The following is a 23579-nucleotide window of genomic DNA, read 5'->3' as shown; positions in this document are numbered from 1 at the left end:
GTACTGTCATTTTCAAAACAAATCAGTCATCTTAACCATTTCACTTTGCCCCACATTTCCCTACATTCTGCCGTAAGTTTAGGTTGAATTTACTAGGTTGAAACAACACATTGGATCGTGAGCAGTTTTGATCAACGAAATTTAGATCAATAGCGAGTTGAAAGAATAAACTTGTGTGAAAGAATAAAGTTGAATGTAGAGTTTCAAAATATGTAATCGTTAACATAAAATGGATGGCTTTAAAATGAAATAAGAGACTTAATATAGCGCCTACATAAGAAACTTTTGATTTTTATTTGTTTACAGGCAAAATCATTGTCAATAACTCTATTTAACAAACAACATCAAATTAAAACGTAGGGAGGAAAAACAAATTTAATAAGAATGTGGACATAGGTTTAACTTTGAATTTAGAAAATAATCATCACAGAACATATAACAGTTGCGGACGATGACCAGAACATAACTCTCTGGAGGTATTTTCTTCATCGTCTTTCTGACTTTTAAAAGTTCTTTCAGACTCTTCTGATAATTTTGGCACAAATGAGCCCGCTTGACAGCTTGTCCTGTCGGATATTTTGAGGTTACAGCTGTCAAGGCATCATTCTGAGGAGCTACAAAAAGAAAGAAAAAGTATTTAAATAAAAAGTCAATTGTTTTTCGTTTTTTACTTCCTTTTACAAAAAAGGAAGTATTGTATTCGCGAAAAAAATTTCACTCAAAAATCGGTCTTAATTTTCATTTTTCTCACCCCTGAATGAATGTTGAGTTTTTTTTTTTTTTTCAACCCAACTACACGTGGATAAATGCCTAAGAACGTATAGACCCCTGAAATATCCATTTTGACAATCCCCGAGGTAATTACAATGAGTTTTCTCGTGACGTCCGTATGTACGTATGCTTGTAAGTATGTGCGTGTGTATGTCGCATAACTCAAGAACGGTATGTCCTAGAAAGTTGAAATTTGATACGTAGACTCCTAGTGGGGTCTAGTTGTGCACCTCTCCTTTTGGTTGCATTCGGGTATTTCTAAAGGGGGTCTTTTGTCCTTTTTTGGGGGAAATCATTGTTAATTTCAATGAAAACTCAAGTGTGTTTTAATTTGGCAAACACTTGGCGATATATCGACAAGCTTTTGGTCGCCAAGTGTTTTCGCCAACTTTGCGACAAATTTGGCGATTTTTTTTTTTAAAAAATCCGGTTTCAATTTGGCCACTGTTGGTGATATTTAGAGAGTTAACTATTGAATCACATTGAAATTGCCAATAATAGGGAAATAACATTAAATTGGTGTAAAAGGAAGTCATGTGATGCAAATAACAGCTCGTTTTAAAAAAGCATTGGAGCTTATAATATCATGTACAGTAGAGCAGTGAATTATTCTCAGCCCTTTTAGGACGGTGCCCTTGGAAATGGAATATGGAAGTTTTCAAAAGAAAATTAGATTTTTAATTTTTTATTATTATTAATAAGAACATTTTTTTTTTTGCTTTTTTAAGATTCTGATCTCTGAATAACAAGACATAAAAATTTATAAATTGCATTCCATAATTTATGTTAAATTCAATAATTTTTTCCGGCTGGTGGCGTGATAGTAAGGCTTTGGCCTTCTACCCTTGGACCCAGGTTCTGGCCTGAGGTGGCCAGTCGGTGGATTTTCAAGATGCAGAAAATCAAAATCATCAGCAGCCATGTCGTACGGTTATGTGGCATGTAAAGGATTCTTTGGGTACTCGTTTGGCTTTGAATTCCTTCAGAAAAATTAATTTCCTAGTGCAGTTTTGCATCGAAGACAGCCCTGGTGCCTCCATCTGGCGGAAACTGCATCAAAACTACTTGTGTCATGCATCAGCACCTTAATGTTGGCACATGAAAGACTGATGCCTTGTCGGGGACCGGACTAGGTCTGGTAAAGGCCAGATGACCACTTACAACTTACTGGGAACAAATTTATATAAATTTTTAAAAAATAATGAACTTAAGGCATGTCCCATAATTGTTCTTAAAATGTTAAATAAGCTTCTAAAAGTGAAATACTTCTTCGAGCTCATGATCTTCGAATAAGCAGAAGCACGCTAACCAAATTGAGCCCATGAGTCTCCAATTCGGGCTGCTATGCATTGAAGCAATTACATGATAAAATAAAAACCAGAATAAATAGTGTTTTTTTTTTTTTTTTAATCGAAACCCCCCACCAAAATGTAAATTGTTTGACAGCGGTGAAAATAATCTTAAAAATGACGCTTAACTTATGAAGTTGAATTGATGAAATTATGGAGTAGTCCGAAGAAAAGACCTCTGAGAAATAATACATAATAACTATAACTTCCATAAAATGGCTATACATTTAGAAAAAAAAACAGTTTGAATGAAATTCAATGTTAATTTTTATTCGTGCAACAACAGATGAATAAAAAGTGTTCTGCGAAATAAAGCATTTTTTCGCTCCAAATATTTTAAACACGAATTGACCAGCTGTGAGGGGGGGGGGGATCCATAACAGTCCGACATGTATGCAAACTGCCGTACTGCAATTGGCAATTTATTTTAAAAGTAAGGGATCAGGAGTGTTTAACCCCCAAATGCCGCTTCGAGGCGCAACTGCTTTTTTCTAATAAAGAGCCATTCCATTTCAGATCAGGCAGGGTCTGTCACATGACCATCACCGATTTTTTTGAAAAAAATACAGTAGTTACAACTAAGGGACATATGAAATATCCCAAAAGGATTTTGCAAGAAAATTTTTTTTTCTTCAGTTACAGCCTATTAAAATTCTGCACAAAATCCGCCATTTTGGAAAAAAACCGGCAAAACACTCCATTTCAAATGGACATTATTTCAAAAGTATTTAACCTATTTGAATAACTCTTTTTTCTAAAAATAAATAAGGACCCATATATCCTCTAGACATCGTTTTTGAAAGTTTAGTTAGGTTTTTTCATAAAGAAAAAAAATCATTTTTGTCGCGAAAAAACTGCATTTTTGCCGATTTTATGATTTTTTTTCTCCATCAAAAAGAAGTTTTTTTTACTAAACGGAGATGGCACTCTAAACCCCTATATGAGAGTTTCATAACATATTTTATTATAATCCTTGGATGCATACAGCCTCGGAAATAAAATTTAAAATTTTGAAAATTTTTAAAAATTAGCGATTTTTGAAGTGATTTTACTCAAAAAACCCATTTTTTAAAAATCTAAAAATTGGCTCATTTGAACCCCATATAATGCTTAACAAGTGGGCAGACACCGCATCCCGTATTTTTTCCCATAAAATGTTTTATGATTTTTTGAAAGTGACCTTATCGCCCATGGCATGCATGTAAAATAAAAATTTGTAATATTTTCAGTAACTGAAATTCCGGTTATATTAATGCCTAATAACTACAATAAAGGTGCCCTTTATCAGGAACAACTAAAATCTTAGTAACTTTTAATAATGTAGCAGTATCAAACCGCTTCTGATGACCCAGTCAATTCGTCTTTTTGTACTTTGTTAAATGAATATATTTTTCTGCTGATCAGCGCCTAATTGTTATGGGAGCTGAGATCCCATACTTCCTTATTTGTTTCACTCAAATTTTTGTATTTTTGACCGCATTCAGGCCACTTAAGCATTAAAATAAGTTCTGAAGACTATAGGGATCCTGACCTTCTTTTGTTAGAAATTGGATCCCTGGCTATAATAGCTACCTTTGGTGAGATCTGTTTGGTTACCTCAACTTACAACCATGTTCAATTAATTATTTCTCTCATAAAACAGTGGGCTTTTTAAATTCTTAAACTACAAGTGAGTTTTGCGGTATGAATTTAGTATACATATTCTTACGTATAAAAGTAATCATACTAGGTAGGATCCAAAAATTATGTGACAACATTTGCCAATGTCAACCAAAGCACGAAATTAAAATTAATCGTTTTAAATGCATTGTATTGTTCTTCCCTTTGATGGTTTCCCCTGTCGCGTAATTGAGTTGAAGAGAAAGAGAATTGAAAGAGAAAAAAATATGATTCGTTGCTGCATATGAAAGTAACGGTGAATGCATAGCTTTGGAGACAAAATAAACTAATATTTATTTAAAAAAATATAGATTTTTACTGTTTCTGATAAAGTACATCATTATCGTAGCTATTAGTCATTAATATAATCATCAAAGGCTCTTCTATCTAAAGGCTACACACAGAGTTTTAGAAAAAGACGAATTGACTAGGTCATCAACAGAGGTTTGTTACTGATATATTATTAACAGTTAGTAAGATTTTAGTTGTTCCTGATAAAGGGCACCTTTATTGTAGTTATTAGGCATTAATATAACCTGAATTTCAGTTACTGAAATTATTAGAAATTTTTATTTTACATGCATGCCATGGGCGATAAGGTCACTTTCAAAAAATCATAAAACATTTTATGGGAAAAAATACGGGATGCGGTGTCTACCCACTTGTTAAGCATTAAATGGGGTTCAAATGAGCCATTTTTTAGATTTTTAAAAAATGGGTTTTTTGAGTAAAATCACTTCAAAAATCGCTAATTTTTAAAAATTTTCAAATTTTCAAATTTTATTTCCGAGGCTGTATGCATTCTAGGATTATAATAAAATATGTTATGAAACTATCATATAAGGGCTTTAGACTGCCATTTCCGTTTAGTAAAAAAAAACTTTTTTTTCATGGAGAAAAAAAAATCATAAAATCGGTAAAAATGCAGTTTTTTCGCGACAAAAATGATTTTTTTTCTTTATCAAAAAACCTAACTAAACTTTCAAAAATGATGTCTAGAGGATGTATGGGTCCTTATTTATTTTTAGAAAAAAGAATTATTCAAATAGGTTAAATACTTTTGAAATAATGTCCATTTGAAATGGAGTGTTTTGCCGGTTTTTTCCAAAATGGCGGATTTTGTGCAGAATTTTAATAGGCTGTAACTGAAGAAAAAAAAATTTTCTTGCAAAATCCTTTTGGGATATTTCATATGTCCCTTAGTTGTAACTACTGTATTTTTTTTCAAAAAAATCGGTGATGGTCATATGACACTTTTCATACCTGCCTGCCTGATTTGAAATGGAATGACTCAAAAGTCATCGTAAAATCTCGAAGTCATTATTTCTTGTTTTGCAACTGATATTCAATAGGATAATAACTTCGCCTCATAGTTATCCCTTTAAATTATTTTTAAAGTTTACTGTTTCTCCATATTTCAGAGAATGAATTAGTTGCTATTGCGAAGGGAATTTAAGAAGAAAAAAAACTGGAGATGAAATGCAAAGTTAAATTAAGAATATATTGAATAAGGTATTGAAGCACCTTTGTGGATACGTGATAAAATATTATGGGGAAAAAATGAGTAATCTCCCTTTTACTCTTCCATTTTCTTTCGTAGCCCTAAGTTTCTCTGGCTCCAGAAATAGACCATAATGCGTACTTTCTGCTTTTCCTTTGAACATCAAAGCAAAGACTTCTCCGAGCGCGAGCAGTTGCACAGAAGATTGCATTGTTGAAAGCGGTTTTGAATTTAGTAAAATGTGATAAATGATTCAGGAATAAATGCGCCGAAGCTAGTTTTCCTTTTTGAGGGATAAACTCTTTCCGGAATTCACATTTTGTCGCAGAATGAGAATGTCTTTTCAAGTTTAAAATTTATTTTCATATCTCAAATCGATTTTACTCTACTTTGCCGTAGAAAGGTAAGGAAATGCAATAACAAAGCAATGAGATCTTTACTAATAATAAAGCTCAAAGTCTCTCTGTCAGGATGTCTGGATCTCTGTGACGTGCATAGCGCCTGGAACGTACAGCCAATTTTCATGAAATTTGGCAAAGTTAGTTTGTAGCATGGGGGTGTGCACCTCGAAGTAATTTTTTGAAAATTCGGTTTTGTTCTTTTTCTATTCCAATTTTAAGAACATTTTCCGGAGCAAAGTTATCACAAGATGGACGAGTGAATTACCAAGTTATCATAACGTTGAACTGTAACATGGGCAAGCCAATTGGTGAGAAATGCACCATACATTATTTGTAAATATACAGGCGAACCAAAAGACCTTTTAAGTTTCTACTACGGGCAAAGCCGTGCGGGTACCACTAATAAGTAATATAACTAAAGACAAATAAATTATGAAGAAAAGATAAATATTTCTGTAAAAAAATTAGGGAAGAAAAATGTACAATAATTGAACAGCGGACAAGTGTGCTAAAGAACCAGTGCCTGCGAGTATAGGTTAAGACGGACAATATCGAAAGACTGTTAAGCATTTTGTAATTTTTCTTCAATAAAAATATTGTTTAAAACCTATTAAAAACTTGTTAAGATGAGGAAAATGCAAGGCTAAACGTGAAAACATTAATTATACTTATGTGCATGAAACATTTTGGATAGAAGAAAAAGAGAAAATGAGCAACTAAAACAAAACTTTTAAAACCCAAAATCAACCCAAAATCATTTTGCAAATTTTTATTGTATTAAGGTGAAGTGATAAATATCAGCGGCAAATATTTTACTATGTTTTTTCCACGAAAGCTATCAAAAGCTCCTATATAACGGTGATAAGGATGGCACTTTTTGGTTATATGTAGGAAAAGGGGAGGGGGTTCATATGAACATGGCATGTTTTAATAGGATATCTTCAAGCAAAAAATCTCAAGCAATGGCAGTGCCAGTTCTAGGATCTTGGCCAAAAATTTAGAGCAATGAGCCATTTTATGTTTCTGTGTGGTAATTCTATTGTTTTAACAGGTGTGTTGTCCCAATGTTATTGCAATCTTCTTCACGCGAAAACATATTTTTAACTAATTGACAGGTTTTAATATATTTTTAAAAACATTATAAAACATTCAAGTGCATTTATGACAATGTTTAATTTTTTTTTATAAAAGTAAGAATTCTTTATTTTTGCAAGCGCAGGTAGATAATGAGACACATGTGTACACAACATCTACGGGCACATGTGAACAGCTCCCAAATCCTCCCTGTAATATTAATATTAGTGTAGGATATTATAAGTGTCAAAAAATTATGAATATTTGCAGTTATATTTTTTCTATAATCAGTTTACAGATTTATTCTTAATTATTATTATTGTTAAATATTCATTTATATATTTTTATTATTCTTATGAAAGTTTTCTTTAAACTAAACAGTTGATAAACAACTTAGTGGTATGTAATACTTAAAATTTGACAGTAAGAAGCCTCATGTCCAAAATTAAGGTCACAAACATAAAATCTGCTAAAACTGAAAACTATTCACTGTGTTGCCACGAAATTTGGCAGAGGTTATTGCAGTGGAAGAAAGAACATAGAAACCTAACAACATGGAAAAGATTTTAATTGGGAATTAAGAAATAGGATATCAAAAAGTGCTAAATTATGAATCAGAGATAACGCTTTTATCTCGCAAAAAGCCTGTCTAATATGGAGTGTGACTACCGTGTACTGCTATTGCAAGCTTCACCGCGAGCTTTCATACTGTTTATGAGATTTTTTAATAAATGCATGGGACAACAAAGCCCATTCTTTACAGTTGTTCAAATTGTACACATAGGTTAAAAATCCTTCAATGTAATTAGTATATACTTATATGTTTCATCATACACACACATATACGTATTTAAAAACTCTTCAATACGTATATGTTTCACATTGAAGAGATTTTCTTTGAAATATGATGCATGTCCTGCATTTATTAATCCTGTCCTGTTCGTATAAGCTCCATGCTTATTCTCAAGTGTCCCCCCAAAAGGGCACACGTAAACAATTGAAAACATTTTTTAAAAATGATATACAGTAAAAAAATTATTAATTTTTAAATCAAAAAATTAAATACACAAAGAAAAGATTATTGTAGAGATATTTTGCTCTGTTTAATTGATTAAATTTGTTGATAAAAAAGGAAATAAAAAAATTGTTCACTTCAGGGTTGTTTGGTTTAAACCACGTTCGTTAAAACCATGGTTTAAACCAATTGGTTTTTTAAAAAATACCATGCGGTTTTTTTTAAAAATGGTTTTAAGAAAAAAAGCCAAAAAAAAAAAAAAAACCATTTTACAGGTTTACATTGATTTCCCCACACATATTGAATAAGAAACAAATTAGGATTGGAAAAAGCTTCAAAGCTAGTCTTTTTGTTCAAGGCTTTCAACTAAATGAATTTTTTCTAAAGACTGTTGGAGAAAACAACGGTTCTTTTGGTTTAAAGCAAAATATTTTTAATCTGTCACAAACAAAAATTTTAAAATTACATTTATAAATAAATATACAGGGTGTCCGAAAAGTCCTTGACGCATTTAACCTTTTTGTAATGTTGAAGACTTTTAAAGACGGTTGCATTGCATTTTTCAAATTCTTTTTCCTGGCTTTTCCACCACTCAGTCACTGTTGCAGAAGATATAACGTTTTTGGCAAAAAAAAATTCTTGAAATAGAATTTGCTACACATTTATTTGTTCTAAAGAGTTTGCATTTAATATTTTTTAAACTTCAATGCTGGATGCAACATGTATGCCAGTAAATAAGCTGTAATTTAAGTCATGTCACACCAATTTTTGTATTTTTGATTTGGTTCTTTGTTTTAGCGATAGTCGATATCTTTTCCAAATAAGAACTGAGTCGAATATAGAGCAGCACTTTTTTAAAAAACTTTGTCAGTACATCAGCAATTGATTTTTTGAATGTTCAATCATGTACTGTTGTACATTTTGCTTTACTTCAATATTTGCGACATTGTGTATATAAAAATCAGCGTTATGTAAGATCAGAAAGAAAAAAATATGAAAATTGTTCTTTTGAAAAGATTATGCTTAAAAATATAACTTTTACCTTTATTAGATAATTATTCATATTATGTTGGTTTTATAAAGTTTTTTTCTTGGATCTTCATTATATTTTATCTTAACCCGCATCACAACCACTTCTTGAAGTATTTCGTATCATAAAGGGTCTATATATACATGCATACTACTATGTTAATCAAGTCAAACATTTCAATCAATATTTCCCCGCAGAAAACTATTTTAATTATTTAATTTAGTTACAAGATTTTGTTCTTATCTCTTTAATTAATCAAGAAATAGGTATAATGTGACTATTGAATAACTGTTAATTACATGGAACCTTAATTACCTTCCGAAAATTAATTGTTTTTCTCGCAAATAGTATTTAAACCAAAAACAAACCCGGTTTAAACCAAAAAAACCTGGTTTAAACTAAAAAAAAAAAACTTTTTTTTTTTGTTTTGTTTGAAAAAAACCGTTTTTTTTTTACCAACCCTGGTTCACTTGTCCTCCCTTTCTCCTATGTCATGGCTCATTTTCAAAAAATTTCGCCAAACTGGTCAAAACAACAAAGGGCTTATTTTTACGTCAAACATTGCCAAAATCGATACTGTTGTAATTGCACTTTCACGTTTTAAATGAAGTAATCCATTAAACATGACTAATAATTACATTAAAGTTAAAAAAAAATACAACTAACAAATGAACTAAACCATTAAAAAAAGTTTGTCGTTCACGAAAAAAATTCGTTTCACAATGTATAATGGAAAGTGATCGTCTGGGAAACGGTTTTAAGGGGGTTTATAGCTGTTATGAGCTGAACCTTGTTTTTACTTCCTTTTACAAAAAAGGAAGTATTGTATTCGCGAAAAAATTTTCACTCAAAAATCGCCCTTAATTTCCATTTTGCTCACCCCCAAATGAATGTTGAGTTTTTTTTTCGATTCGACCACATGCGGAAAAGTGCCTAAGAATGTATAGACACGCGAAATATCCATTTTGACCATCACCGAGGTAATTACAACGACTTTTCTCGTGACGCTCTGTATGTATGTGCGTATGTGTGTATGTGCGTATGTGCGTATGTGCGTATGTATCTCGCATAACTCAAAAATGGTATGTCCTAGAAAGTTGAAATTTGGTACATAGACTCGTAGTGGGGTCTTGTTGTGCACCTCCCCTTTTGGTTGCTTTCGGATGTTCCTAAGGGGGTCTTTTGCACCTTTTTGGGGGGAAATCATTGTTAATATCAATGCAAACTTAAGTGGTGTTATAATTTGGTAAACACTTGGTGACGTATCGCCAAGCTTTTGGTCGCCAAGTTTTTTCGCCAACTTGGCGACGATTTTTTTTTTTTTTGTGCTTCTTATAAATTAATTGTTCTCCTGCCAAATATACCTAGCCATTCTTGTTTTGTTATTTTATAAGAATGAGATTAAAAAAACATATATTCAGCTCAGTGGTGACTCTTTTTTACTTCCTTTTACAAAAAAGGAAGTATTGTATTCGCGAAAAAATGTTCACTCAAAAATCGGCCTTAATTTCCATTTTGCTCACCCCCAAATGAATGCTGAGTTTTTTTTTTCGACCCGACCACACGTACATATGTACCTAAGAACGTATAGACGCTCGAAATATCCATTTTGAAGTTTCCCGAGTTAATTACAACGAGTTTTCTCGTGACGTCTGTATGTACGCTATGTGCGTATGTATGTCGCATAACTCAAGAACGTAATGTCCTAGAAAGTTGAAATTTGGTACGTAGACTCCTAGTGAGGTTTAGTGGTGCACCTCCTTTTTTGGTTGCATTCGGGTGTTTCTAACGGGGACTTTTGCCCCTTTTTGGGGGGAATTCATTGTTAATTTCGATGCAAACTCAAGTGGTGTTACAATTTGGCGGACACTTGGCGATATATCGCCAGTCTTTTGGTAGCCGTTTTGTTGCCAAATTTTTTCGCCAACTTGGCGACAAATTTGGCTATTTTTTTTTAAATCTGGTTTTAATGTAGCCATTGTTGGTGATATTTAGAGAGTTAGAGAGAGAATCACATTAAAATTGCAATAATAGAGAAATAACATTAAATTGGTGTAAAAGGAAGTCATGTGATGCACACATCAGCTCGTTTATTTTTCTTTTCAAGTTAAGTTTGCAAATTAAATGTGTCAGTGATCGTTTGTCATAGCTCAATGATTCAATTTAAATGTATTTTCCATTATCATATTTAATTTTGTTAAACTTAAAGATACACTAATCTAAAACAGCTCCAATATATACAATAACGTTTTGACACGTCCAAATTTTTCGTATTTAAACTTATTTTTAAAACCTTCTAAAGAACAACACTATCGGAAAAAGAAACATATTCTGATAGTTAAAAAAATTATTACTTCTAGTGGTACTAACGAAAAGAAGGTAAAAAGTGACAAACTTGAGCTACATCGCATTGAAAATAGGTTATCTTTCATATAATCCATTTTTATAGCCACTTTGGATGACAATATCTTTAAGAAAATCAAAGCTTACTCTCTGCAATTGCAACCCATCAAAAATATGTATTTTGAAAACAGAACCACGAAGTCTTTGAGTCATTTTTGTTCCAATTTTTCGACAACCTAATATCCCGGAAATTTTTCTCCCACTGAGCTTCTTCAAGAGTTAATAAGCGTGCTACATAAAATCTAATGAGCTCAAACTCACAAAAACACTAGAAAGTATTAAGAGCCAAGCACAGTTTACTCTTCCAAAATTTCAGGCGTGTAGTGTTCAGAAATTTTATGCGAGCTTAGCCTAAACATGGCAATTCGTTTCACAAAGCTGACTCGCCATTTTGGAATATTTTTTGGGAGATCCAGTTCCTCAGGATTTGGATCTCGGAAGCTTCAAATGCATCTCCGTAGCTCTATAAAATCTCACCCAAATCGGAAGTGGTTAAGATGGACCACTAGATCACTTGACATGGACTTCCATGGAAAGGTAAAGCGCAATATTTGCAGAAATGAGTTTTTGAGATATTTGAAGAAACGCGTTTCGCATTCATAATTGGGAAAAGTTGGCGTTTGACCTTCTTCGCGTGTTTTATTTTCAGCGGAAACGAAATAAGCAAGCTTCTCCAATAAAGTTAGAGTTCAACAAATGGGCCATTCTGTGTGACGGAATATGGCATTTGGAATAGTTTTATCACTAGACTCTGTTTCATAAAAACACATAATACAAGCTAGAAATTTTATTTTTGACAGCAACAGTCAAGTTTTGTCATAAGAACTACGTAAAACATCAAAAGTTAGTCAGTACAAAAAAAATCATTAAACATGGAATAAAATGCCTGTGACGGAACGGGACACATACGAGTCCTGTTCCGGCACGAGCATTTTATTGCATATTCTTCAATTATTTTACTTAAAATCGATAAATTTTAATGTTCTACATAATTCTTATGACAGATCCTTATTGTTGCTATCAAAAATAAATTTTCTAGCTTTTGTTATTTGTATTTATAACGCAAAATCTAGTGACAATACTACTCCAAATGTCCCGTTCGTCACATGGAATGGTCCAGATAATATAAGTGAAAATTTGCGGATACTGCGTTTTGCCTTACCACGACAGTAGAATGACTCCTAAGTGATTTTTAAAAACAAAAATAACACATAGCGCTTTCAATAATTAATGAGCGAATTTCTGCAAGAATATATAACCTCCACACCGGTTATCTCAATTATTAAGTAATTTACCATTTTTTCTAATACATAATATAGGGCTATTAATTCTAATTGCACATTTCCCATTAATTATACGAACTTCGAATAAAAGACATTACAAGTGCAAAGAAGGTAAGAAATAAATAAATCGCTGTTAACGATTACAAATCTGCAGAGCTGAATTCGAAGTAAAATGTTATTGATTTTAGTGCTCATTAATTTCGGAAACAGTGAGAAACATTCCATTCCAAGCCGAGCACGCATTAATTTGGTAATACGAGAAGCAAATTTTTTAACTAGAACATTTCGGCACGTCATGGCCTTTAATTGTAAGATCGATGATAAAATTGTGACACAAATTAATCGTCACTTACTTCAGTGAGGACTTTTTCAATTTCACCGCAAATTAAAGTTTTTTTCATTTTGCAAATCGTTATGCTTCAATCAGTTTGAAACTTTTTTCTGTGCTCAAAAACGTGCATTTTTTTTTTTTATTTGTCAAGAGAGGTCACTGTGACTGTGACCATCCAAAAATTTCATTATTCGGCAAGTTTTGTCGGATGATTTGGCAAAATTGTAATCATTCGCCAAAATTTGAATTTCTACTCCGCAAAATTATCATTATTCGACGAAATTTGGAGTTCCCTTCGGCAAAATTATCATCATTCGGCAACATTTGGAGTTCCATCCGGTAAATTGAGAATTCCCGTCCTCCCAAAAATTAATGTTTGGGGCGCTTCTGCTAGTATGTTCTGGCGATTCCGCAACTGGCGTCTATATTATGGAATGAATATAAGTACTTCTACAATTAGATTATCATTACAAATGTGCCCCATTCCTCTGTGGGATATTTCAAACAAATATCCCATGTTTAAAAACAATCCTAAGAAATCGATTCCTAGTAGAAACTGGCAACAAAACTTAATTGGAATTAGGTTTTTTTTTCTTGTCTTATATAAATAAGGTAATTGCGGCACTTAAGGCCACCCTACAAGATGCATGGCCTAGTACCTAGCTCATTTATGATTCAAGAGTCTTCAAATTTTCCTCCTTCATCACATGACGCATAAAAAATAAAAGAAAATAGTTCCTTGTGAAAATTTAAGTTTCAATTACGTTTTTAATCAGTTTTAACAAAGAAAATTGATTTGACCGTAACACGGGTCCCCAGTATTACCAATTCTGAAAAAAACGCCAAGAAGTACTATGAAGCTTTAAAAAAAGATAGAAATTCTTTATTGTCACATTTGGGGCACAGATAAATCATATTTTTATGCTTTTTTTTTTTGGTCACTTCGGCGCACAGTTCGTGCACATATGCAGCATAGGGTCATATCCTTCACCCGGTCCTTCAGTGTCTTAATAAGGACATGGAGTCCTACTAAGGCCAATTATGCCTTATTGAGCTACAATCTACTTTTCTAGAGTAATAAAATCGCAGAAAAAAAATACGGTACGCCATATATATTCCTTATATATGGACCGTGCAGTACATTTCTTACATTATTATCTACCGTCACATGACGGCACGGGGCCATATTTACATGGCCTTATTTGGCGCATCCAGTTTACTAGTTTTCTGAATCCCATCAGTTAGACCACTGGTATAGTGATATCACAGGGGTACCCACACCCTTAAGGGCAAAGGCGCACCCCCTAAATTTCACGAAGACCCCCTCCCAAAGCAAGAGCCCCCCCCCCAAACAAGTAAAAAATACCCCTCAAAACAGTCCCCCTAAAAATTTCAATTGCGCAACCTGCGCCATGACCCTACCCTCCTGGGTGGGCACTGGGTACCCCTGGATATCAAATAGTAATGGAAATTAAAGTAGCAGTAATTCAGTAGTAATGATAGTGTTACAGCTGTAATTGCCGAGAGACAAAACGGTCGAAGAACAATGCGTTATCTGCAGAAAGTTCAGAATTACCTTCGCAAGAGAGAAATCAAATGGGCATCAAATTTTCTCACCGTGCCGAGCGTGTTGATTTTTAAAGGCACTTTGCCTGGCAACGGCGAGTTTCGGAATGCCGCCAAATCAATTTGACGTTAATTAAAATGCCGTCGGATTTTCTAGATGCTTTGCAAGGGAAGAATTCGCTTCGGTAATCTGTGTGGCAATGACTTAAAGACGCTATTTCAACATCATTCTTCCATCGGATTCTTCCACTAAATGTATGCCATTTTGATCTACTGAAGGTTTTATAATAAATGTAAGTCTTAACCATATTTAAACTAGAAAATCTCCCGTCAAAGTATGACGGGCGAAAATTGTTTCTACATTTGAACGAAGCAATTGTCTGTTTGATGATATTTTGATGCTTGAAATTTTAACCCTTAACTCCTGCAGATGGCGTTCATTGTTGAGCACTTTTTCGATTCTTCATTCCCCTGAAATGAAGTCTTACCAGTAAAACAATTAAGTTACCAAATCCAGTTCAGCCTTGTCAAAATCTAATCTGAAAAATACTATCAAATTATAAATAACTTACTGAATTTTTGATACTCATGCTGCAGCGCGAGTTTCATGGTTAAGGACGTCAGAGCGTTACTCCATCAGTGATTTTGGCTATTATATCGCCGCCTCATAGCAACAGTAGGATATCTTAGTGTTATTTCTGGCATTAGATGCCTTAGTGTTGGTCTGAGGCGACGAAAAAATGGGGATAAGGCTTGTACTCTTCCATGTATGTGAAATAAATCACTATGTTTAAATTTGCTTCCGACGAATTAAAGTTTTCTCAATCAAAGGTGGCATTTTTTTAAATTTTCATTATAAGCTTCTTTTATACTTGCGCTGTTGTTTGGGGAAGAAAGGGGGGGGGGGCAGCCTGATCTTTGTTATTATTCTCCCCCCCCCCCCGTAATCGTTTTCAGAATTTCCCTTCGCAGTCATTTCCAGAAGCAAAAGTAAATTTTATTCACAAAGTTAGGAAATCAATTTTATGGCTAAACTAAAGTGAGCATGAAATTTCGAATTTTGGACTAAAAATCATTATTAAAAACAAAATTTAGAAAAAAGTGTTTAAAAAGAAGAAAGGAAAACTAGAACTTTCAATTTGCGTTTATCAAAACGTGCTCTTGTCTGTTTTTAGAGCTTTAAATTATTTTTTGATTTTTTCTAAAAAAAGAAGTAATCTTTCACGATTATTAAATGTTTGAGGCGGAAGAAACAACTTTAAAGATGAGAGAAATTGATATGCTGTTATCAAAAAATCACTAAAACAGTGCAATTAAATTAATAAAGCTTAATCAAAAAATAATCAGTTAAAATTCATCATTATAATATTTTTTCCAAGACAAAAAGAATGTGGAGAAAAGTTTAGTTAAATTTTGAAACACTTCCGCTTTGAAAACTTTTAAAAGAAAACTTAATAACGATATCAGCAAAGAAATACTTTTCTTATAATTTTGTGGAAAATTAAGAATTTAAGTCAGAAAGTGCAGACGTAATTTTGTTCTTCTTTTGCAGACGATTCATTAGAGAAACTAAAAGCTCCCTCAATTAAAGTGCATCCAAAGACTTTTGTTTCAAATGTAATCCAATCTTTTATGTGAATTCACGCTACCTTAAAAGAACTCAAAACCATTAAAGTTCAGTTTTCTTTATCTTTTTTAAATTTAAATCATTTGATATAAGGAAATGATTTCACGAAAAAAATCAAATTTTGAAGTTGAAAAGTTTTTGAAGAAGATTTTAAAATAAATAATAATTAAAAAAAGAAATCCTTAATCTCATTCCAATTTAAAGGATTTTGTTCACGCTTGCGCAGATTATTATGGTGTCTAAAAAAAGTATATTTGCACCCCTAATTCTTTTCCATAGAAGCAAATGAGACTTAGTGGGCATATATTTTGCAATAATGATGTTTTTTGTTTTAAAGAAATGAAGAAAAACGCGTGTATTTACATTTCATTTGAAAAAAGACTTTCCGAATCTCATGTTAATGAGGATTTGAAAACAGTTAAAAGGGTATTAAATTCATTCCAAATCTTATTTAATTACTCCTTTCACAAACAAAGGGAGATGAAAGCATTGCTCACTTTGAATATTAAAAAATCGAATTCGTTCTTCAGTTATTTTTTCTAACTGTCATCAATTTTTTTATTTTAATTTTTATTATTCAAGAAGAAGGAAGTACTTTTATTTTTGCGTTTTGCAGTTTTGACTGCAAGGAAAGAAAACATTAGCAAGTATAAAAATTAAAAAACTGAAGCAAAGGAACTGCCAATTAAAAGCCGGAAGAATCTATTTTTATCATTTGGAATGAAATAGCAATTGCAATTTTAATACTTAGAAAAAAAAGAAAAACCTTTTAAGTTTTAGAAACCTTAAAAACGGCTACGTAAGAAATTAAGAGGCTTTAAACGCGGCAAGTCTTCTTTCACGCCAAAAATCACCAAATGATCAAAAGTCAACCCAGAAACGGAAAATCATAAGTTGAAACATTTTTATTCTTCTTAAAAACAATTAATTCCCATTATAACATTTTACTAGAAATAAATTAATTGACTTTGATTATCATTTCACAACCATCAACTTTTACAGTAACGAACTAATAAAAATGCGGGAGGGGGGGGGAAGGGTTTGAATTAAAAATTTTGCAACCAAAAATCGCAGCTAGATGATTAGTCCATGCTTCTAAAAGTCATACCTTTGCAGACATTTCAGTACATTTTTTTTATCCCTTATTCAAGCTAAAATCATATAAAAAGAACACTAATGAATCGTAATTATTTTAAACGTTATACAATAATAAAGGAGGCATAATAAAAGAGCATAACCAAAAAAATAAATTATATATGCAGAAAGAAATATGTACAGTTATAGAAAAAGAAACAAAAGATAATACGTACTTTAAAAAATGAATAATAAAAAAAAAACTATAATGAAAATGAAAAGCATATTCTAAATGAATTCATTTAAATATATTTGGCGTAAGAAATTTTGAAATGAGGTATAATTTAAAGAATAATCATTCAAAATTTTTGGTTAAATGACAATAACATACTGAGAATATCCAGTCTAAAAGAAATTGCCAAAAAAACTGAATAACCAAATAAATAATCCTTACTAATATTATAAATGCGAAAGTGAGTTTGTTTATTTGTTTGCTTGTTTGTAATTTTTTTTTCACCCCTTAACTACTCAACCGATCACGTGAAATTTTGTGTACACGTTGTCAGTAGTGACCCTTTATATAGGGTCTCTAATTGTCAGGGGCGTAGAATAGAACATAGGGCTTCTTTCATCCAGAAAAATAGCGCATTCCAAGATATTTATTCCAATTTTTAAGAAATATCAAATTTTCAAGTATCTTAGCAAAAAAGAGTCACATTTTTTCGACTTTTGCAGCACGTTAAAGCCCTTAAAAGGCTGTACAATGTGAATTTTACCCGAAGTTCAAGGAAGAATTAGATCACCCCCGGATTCTTCATTTTCTGTCGAATTTATATTCTAAAACGAGGCTTATTTTCAAATATCGTCTGTGGTTTCTGATTACGAAATTGAAATTAAATTCGCAACTCCAGAGCTCGAATACGCTACCTTGAGGTGATTAACAATACTGCCGAAAAAGGTAAAACATACCGTTCCACGTGTTTTCTTTGGGGTAAATTACAAGCTTCAAACAGTTTGTGGTATAATGTAATTTCAGAGGAATAGAAAAGAAAGCTTCCCACAAACACGATGAAAAATTACCGACATTCATTAAGCTTCAAAGCAAGTTATAAGTTGCGGCATTTATTTGTTTTACCTTTTTCATTCGCCATTAGACAGCGCCCCCTATAGTTTATTGGAGTTGCGAATATTCGCAAGTCCAATAAACTATAGGGTACGCTGCAGCCACTGTCACTTTCATTTCAATTATGTTGATATTACCTTACCACAATCATTTTTGTTGGTTATCATTGCGCTTGCTGACCGTTTTAGAGACCAATATGGTTGATCACTTTGCCTGAAAAAATGGCAAAAACTTTAAAAGTGGCTGGATTTTTAATGTATACACAAGAGAAATAGATAGCATCAAAATAAATAAATAAACAAAATTTAAAAAAAATGTCCTTGATGTTATGAGTTCAATGGAATAGGAATCAGCTTGAGCTATTTTATGTGTAAATTTCATTAAAAAAAACTATAGTTTAATATGAGTTTTACTTTTTTTTCTTTTTCATATTTCTGTTACATTTAAAAAATGGTTTCTCTCTTTATTTCTATTTTTCTTATAGCATAGCCAAATTGATATCATTTCGCCGTTAAAAAGTAGCTAAAAGATAATGATTTGTTATTTAGTATAGCTGTTCTTTAATAGTTTAAGTGAAAGTCAGTGAGTTAGTTCTCTGCTTTCATATATTTTGTTTACTAAGTACTAATTAAAAAAGCATCTTGCTAAAACAGTACAAAATTAACAGCTAGGTGACAAATCAGTGATTTTCAAGAGACTTTTCTGCTCTACACCCAGTAAACTAGGTTCAGAAGACATGAATATTGCGATTGTTTTTAGGATGCCACTGATTTACCAAGACGATTCGGGGTTCGATAAACAATATTGAGTCAAATCTTTTGATTTGCCAACGTTACTCGATAGAGACAGTGGTCTCTCAGAAATATGAACTGGATTATTAATATTTTCTTCTTTGGTTAATGAACGACAGCAAAATTTACCGTTCTACAAATATCCCTTTTCTAATATGAAAATCTAGAAATTACATTTTACTTTTCAAAAAAAAAAAATTAATTGTATGATCTATTTATTATCAAAGATAATCCAAACCAACCAATTGGGGCGCTTATATTCCAAGAATTGCTTAATTTAGTTCAAAAATCATATAATTTATGCATTTCTTCTAGTGACATTCTAAATTTCTATTATACGTTTGTAATTTTAATTGCTCATAAAGAGTCATTTTCACTACCTATACAGTAAAACCTGTCTACAACGGTACTGTTGGGACCTAAAAAAATATCGTAATAGACAGGTTACCGTTATAAACAGTTTGATTATTCATGCTGACATTTTGTTGGGGCCAAAAAAAAAAAAAAAAATGTTATAGACAGGTTATCGTTATAGACAGTATCGTTATACACAGGTTTTACTGTATTAGTTGGTTGAAATAACCTTCTAAGCGAGCATTTTACTTGCGGATTTCAGGCTTGGATCAGTAGTTTGTAAAATGTAATCTCATGAAATATCTTGAGAATTTCTTGCAAACACTTGAAGAACGCAAGAACGGGTTTGAAAATATTTAGAATGTTTACAGACAGAATGAAGTTTTTCTGGAAATAAAATACAAATATTGACATCAATCTGCTTTACCTCACAGGACTAACCTCATTCTGTTCGTCTTGCAATTGATATTTGAAATGTCTGAAAACTTCATGAGGTAATGCAAAGAAAACTTACATTCGACACACAGGAGGGTTGAAGGGGGAATGAAAGAATAGATCTTTTTTTTTTTTCGGCTGCTCCATTTTTCCGAGTTTAAAGCGAAGCAAAGAATGAATTTTTGACCCACGATTGTAAAAAAAAACAAATAAATGTTGACAAACAACTGCAGTTGTATGCCTGAAGAGTTAAAAATTGTCTCATGGATTAAAGAGAGAAGTACAAGTCAATATAAATATGATAGTAAGAAGAGACAAGATTGAACTTTACACACACAGTAAAATATATAACCTAGCGAAATGTAATATTATTAATCAACCAGCTTTTACTTCACGTTCTACATAATTAAAAAATAAATAAAATTCCATGCATGATTGTTTTTTTTTTCCTTTCTTCATTTTTTTTAAAGTTTTTTTTTTTTTTTTTGTACTTTTGTGATCTTTTCTTTTTGTTTTACTTCTTTTTCCATCTCTTTCTCTACTGCAAGAAAAATGAGAATTCAACTGTGAGCTCTCATTTTCAGTCTACTCTCCCTCAAAAAAAAAAAAAAAAAAAAAAAAAAAAAAAAAAAAAAAAAAAAACTGCTATGGTTTTGCTCTTAATCTTCCATGCGACACCTTTCGAACTCTTTTTTACTTTCTTCAATACGTTCATTTCCTTTTTTTTTTTTTTTTTGAAATTAGTATATCAGCAAATAATATTTTTTAAAATTAAAACAAAAGAATGGATGAGTAAATAAATAAATAATAAATTGACGCAAAAACAAATAAATAGATAATAAAGAGAACGTTTCAATTGTTCTTAAACAATTTGTTACTTTCTTCCTTTACATCATACATTGCAAGCATCATGTTGAAATAAAAGCGTAACAAAAGTTCCAACTATATTATTCTGAACATTTAATTATTGAAATAAATTAAATAATTTATCGAGTCAAATTTAAGAACTACTTCGCAAGAGTTGTTTAGTTATCAGCACAGAAAGCACTTCCCCGTGTTCTCCAAACTCGTCAGTCAATCGCAAATACAAACGAATGCTATTTGACATTATTTTGCGTATTTTGTATATAATTTCTTTTTTTCGTGAATGCTTTTGTCAGCATGGTTTCTTTCGAGGAATTGAAGATTATAAAAATCAGTAAAAGCTACTGTCTATGCCATAGACTAATAATAAGAGTAGACCGAGCTTTCTCATTCTTGCTGATGAAGAAAATTGGTTCATAGATGTATCATGTGACTAGTGGAAGGGCTTGGCGAAGACTTTGGCAGCATGGTTGCTAGATGGCAGCATTATCTGTAGTTTGGCACTCGACATGTATTTTAAGACAATGTGTTTTCATTAAAAAAAACTTCCAGGTGCAGAGATTGAACTGTTTTTCTTTTAGTTATGCATTATTTTGACATTAGTAATAGTTTTTGATCAGTTTTCGGTAACTTTTATTTCATTTGGAGCTGTCAGCGTTGGCGTGAACGAAATGGCGTAAACGTTTTGCGTTAACGCAAAAATGTACTAATCGGTATCTTAAATTGAAACTGTAGGTAAAAATCTTACCGTTTGCTGATTCTTCTTGGTCGATTGCATCTTTTATTGCTTAGGGAGTTATTGAAATTGACTAAAGAAAATGCACAATACTATCTAAACGAAAAACTCACTATATTAACAAAATATTTACAACTTAGAATAACAAATTTACAAATCGGACTCCATAAAAGATCATTCTTTCGTGTTCCATAAATTCTATTTATTTTATTTCGCGCTGGCGTTGATCGTCTGCTACGATTAACGCCCGCTGTTGTAGGATATCCACCAGTCACATGGTTTGGTTTATGAGCAGCAAAAGGGTTGCCATAGCTCGGTCTACTCTTATTATTAGTCTATGGTCTATGCCTTTAACTATTGAAGCTCTAATTATGATTACGGTCGTTTCCGAAATTTTAAAAGTATTTCTTTTCTGAAAGAGTATGGTTAAAAACATAGGCTCTGACCATTCTTTAAATAATTTGACTAGGTTTAATATTTTTAAAAAATTACTTTAATCGGTGCGCTTTTACTCTTGACATCACAAATGATGAAATGCCATTCACTGTTGCCATTCACAGAGCACAATATTTAATTCGCTTCTTTACTCACATGTGTTGGCAACGATATGGTTGATAGCAAGCGTAGACAGCAATATCCAATTCGCTTCTTGATTATCATAGCGTGGTAACGCGGTGGACAGATGCGTCAAAGTACAGAGGTGTGAAAATTATTAGAATAATTGTGATTTTTTCAGTTTTTCTTGAATAATATGGTATAAACTTGCAATAATTCATGCAGGGTGATTTGTTTTGCTGTTCCAATTGATTTTTCGCTTCTTTAGAATAGTTTTGGGGACATTATTTTGTCAAATGTTGGAATTTTTAAGAAATGAAAACAGTTGATCCAAAGTAAAGAAGATGTTCGCATTGCATACAGAATGTGTTTCCTTAACAATCGAATTTAAAATGAAATAAAATTGCCTGATTGCTGCGCTAGTATTTTATTTTTTTTCCTTGGGTTGACATTAGTGTTTTTTTATTCTTAAAGCTATTCTTTTCGCAGCTTTAATTCGTTTATAATCAAGGCTTCTTTTTTTTTTCTTTTGTCAAAGGGTTATTGCTCGATTATGAGTGAAACAAATGATATTTTTCCTAGAAAATAAGCTGTGATAAAGTGTCTGATCCAAGAAAATCACAATACAAAACAAGAAATCACAGAAAAACTAAAAATTTCGCAAGCATCTGTGTGTAGAATAAAAATATTTTTGGTCTTCAAATACGAACACATAAATTCCAGAGCAGGGAAAGACAGCAGGAAAAGAAAATTTACTGCAAGGACAGAAAGCAAATTAATTCAAATTTTCTAAAACTAACAGAAAAACAACTGATCATCAACTAAAAATCTCTCTACAAGTGTATTGAGTGTATCTATGCTATTCTTCTATCCGTAGAGAGCTCATCTCTGTTTAACTTTTTGCTCGTTGTTCTCGAAAAAGTGCTAAAATCCAATTTGCTATAGAAAAGAGACCTACTTAGCCAAAAATTGTGCATGAACAATTCGTAAGTAATTGGAGCAAGCGGAGAAATATTAATTTTCCTTTAAGTATTCAGTTGAATTCAAGTTTCTCATTCCCTTTCTTGAAATCAAATTTATTGCATACTGGCTTAAGATTCAGAACTGTTTATATAAGAGGCAAACACTTTCTTTATAAGAATATTTCTTAACAAATTACACGCGTTAAGGTTTTTTTACCTTTCAGGTATAGTTTTCTGATGAATAAACGTTTAAAACGTTAAAAAAAAAAAAAAAAAAAAAAAAGCAGTAGTATGTCAGGAGAAGTACCGGTAAAGAATTTCCCTCGAATCGCATAGCCCAAATGGTTAAACAAATCCTTCCCAAGTTATGGATTGGAGCGTAATTACCACTCAGAGTGCTGGATGTTTTCAGACTGTAGAAGACATAATGACTCAGTATCAGCAGAAAAAAATGCTGGAGAAAAGATTTCCCAATTAAAAGATTGAATTCCAAACGAAGACTTCATATTCATACATGATGAATCTCTTTGTGTCTTGAAGCTTTGTCTGTGACCAACGTTTTGGATGAAAAAATATAAAAACATTTCCACTGCACGGAAAGAGTCCAGATATGAGCCCAAAAGAGAATATTTGAGCCATATTGTAAAGAAAAAATTACAGAAATAGAACTTTACA

General features: G+C 32.1%; 1 protein-coding gene across 1 annotated transcript in view; it reads right to left on the bottom strand.

The window, feature by feature from the left end:
* Window positions 1-264: 264 nt before the first annotated feature.
* LOC129217242 (uncharacterized) overlaps window positions 265-23579 on the bottom strand; it is a 75011-nt gene continuing 51696 nt past the window's right edge. The window contains exon 4 of the mRNA XM_054851516.1: window positions 265-614. The gene's annotated coding sequence lies outside the window, so the exon portion shown is untranslated. The remainder of the gene's footprint in view (window positions 615-23579) is intronic.

Source organism: Uloborus diversus, chromosome 2, assembly GCF_026930045.1.
Source record: "Uloborus diversus isolate 005 chromosome 2, Udiv.v.3.1, whole genome shotgun sequence".
Lineage (NCBI taxonomy): Eukaryota > Metazoa > Arthropoda > Arachnida > Araneae > Uloboridae > Uloborus > Uloborus diversus.
Note: the sequence above shows the minus strand (reverse complement) of the source record. Positions and strands in the feature narration are given on the sequence as shown.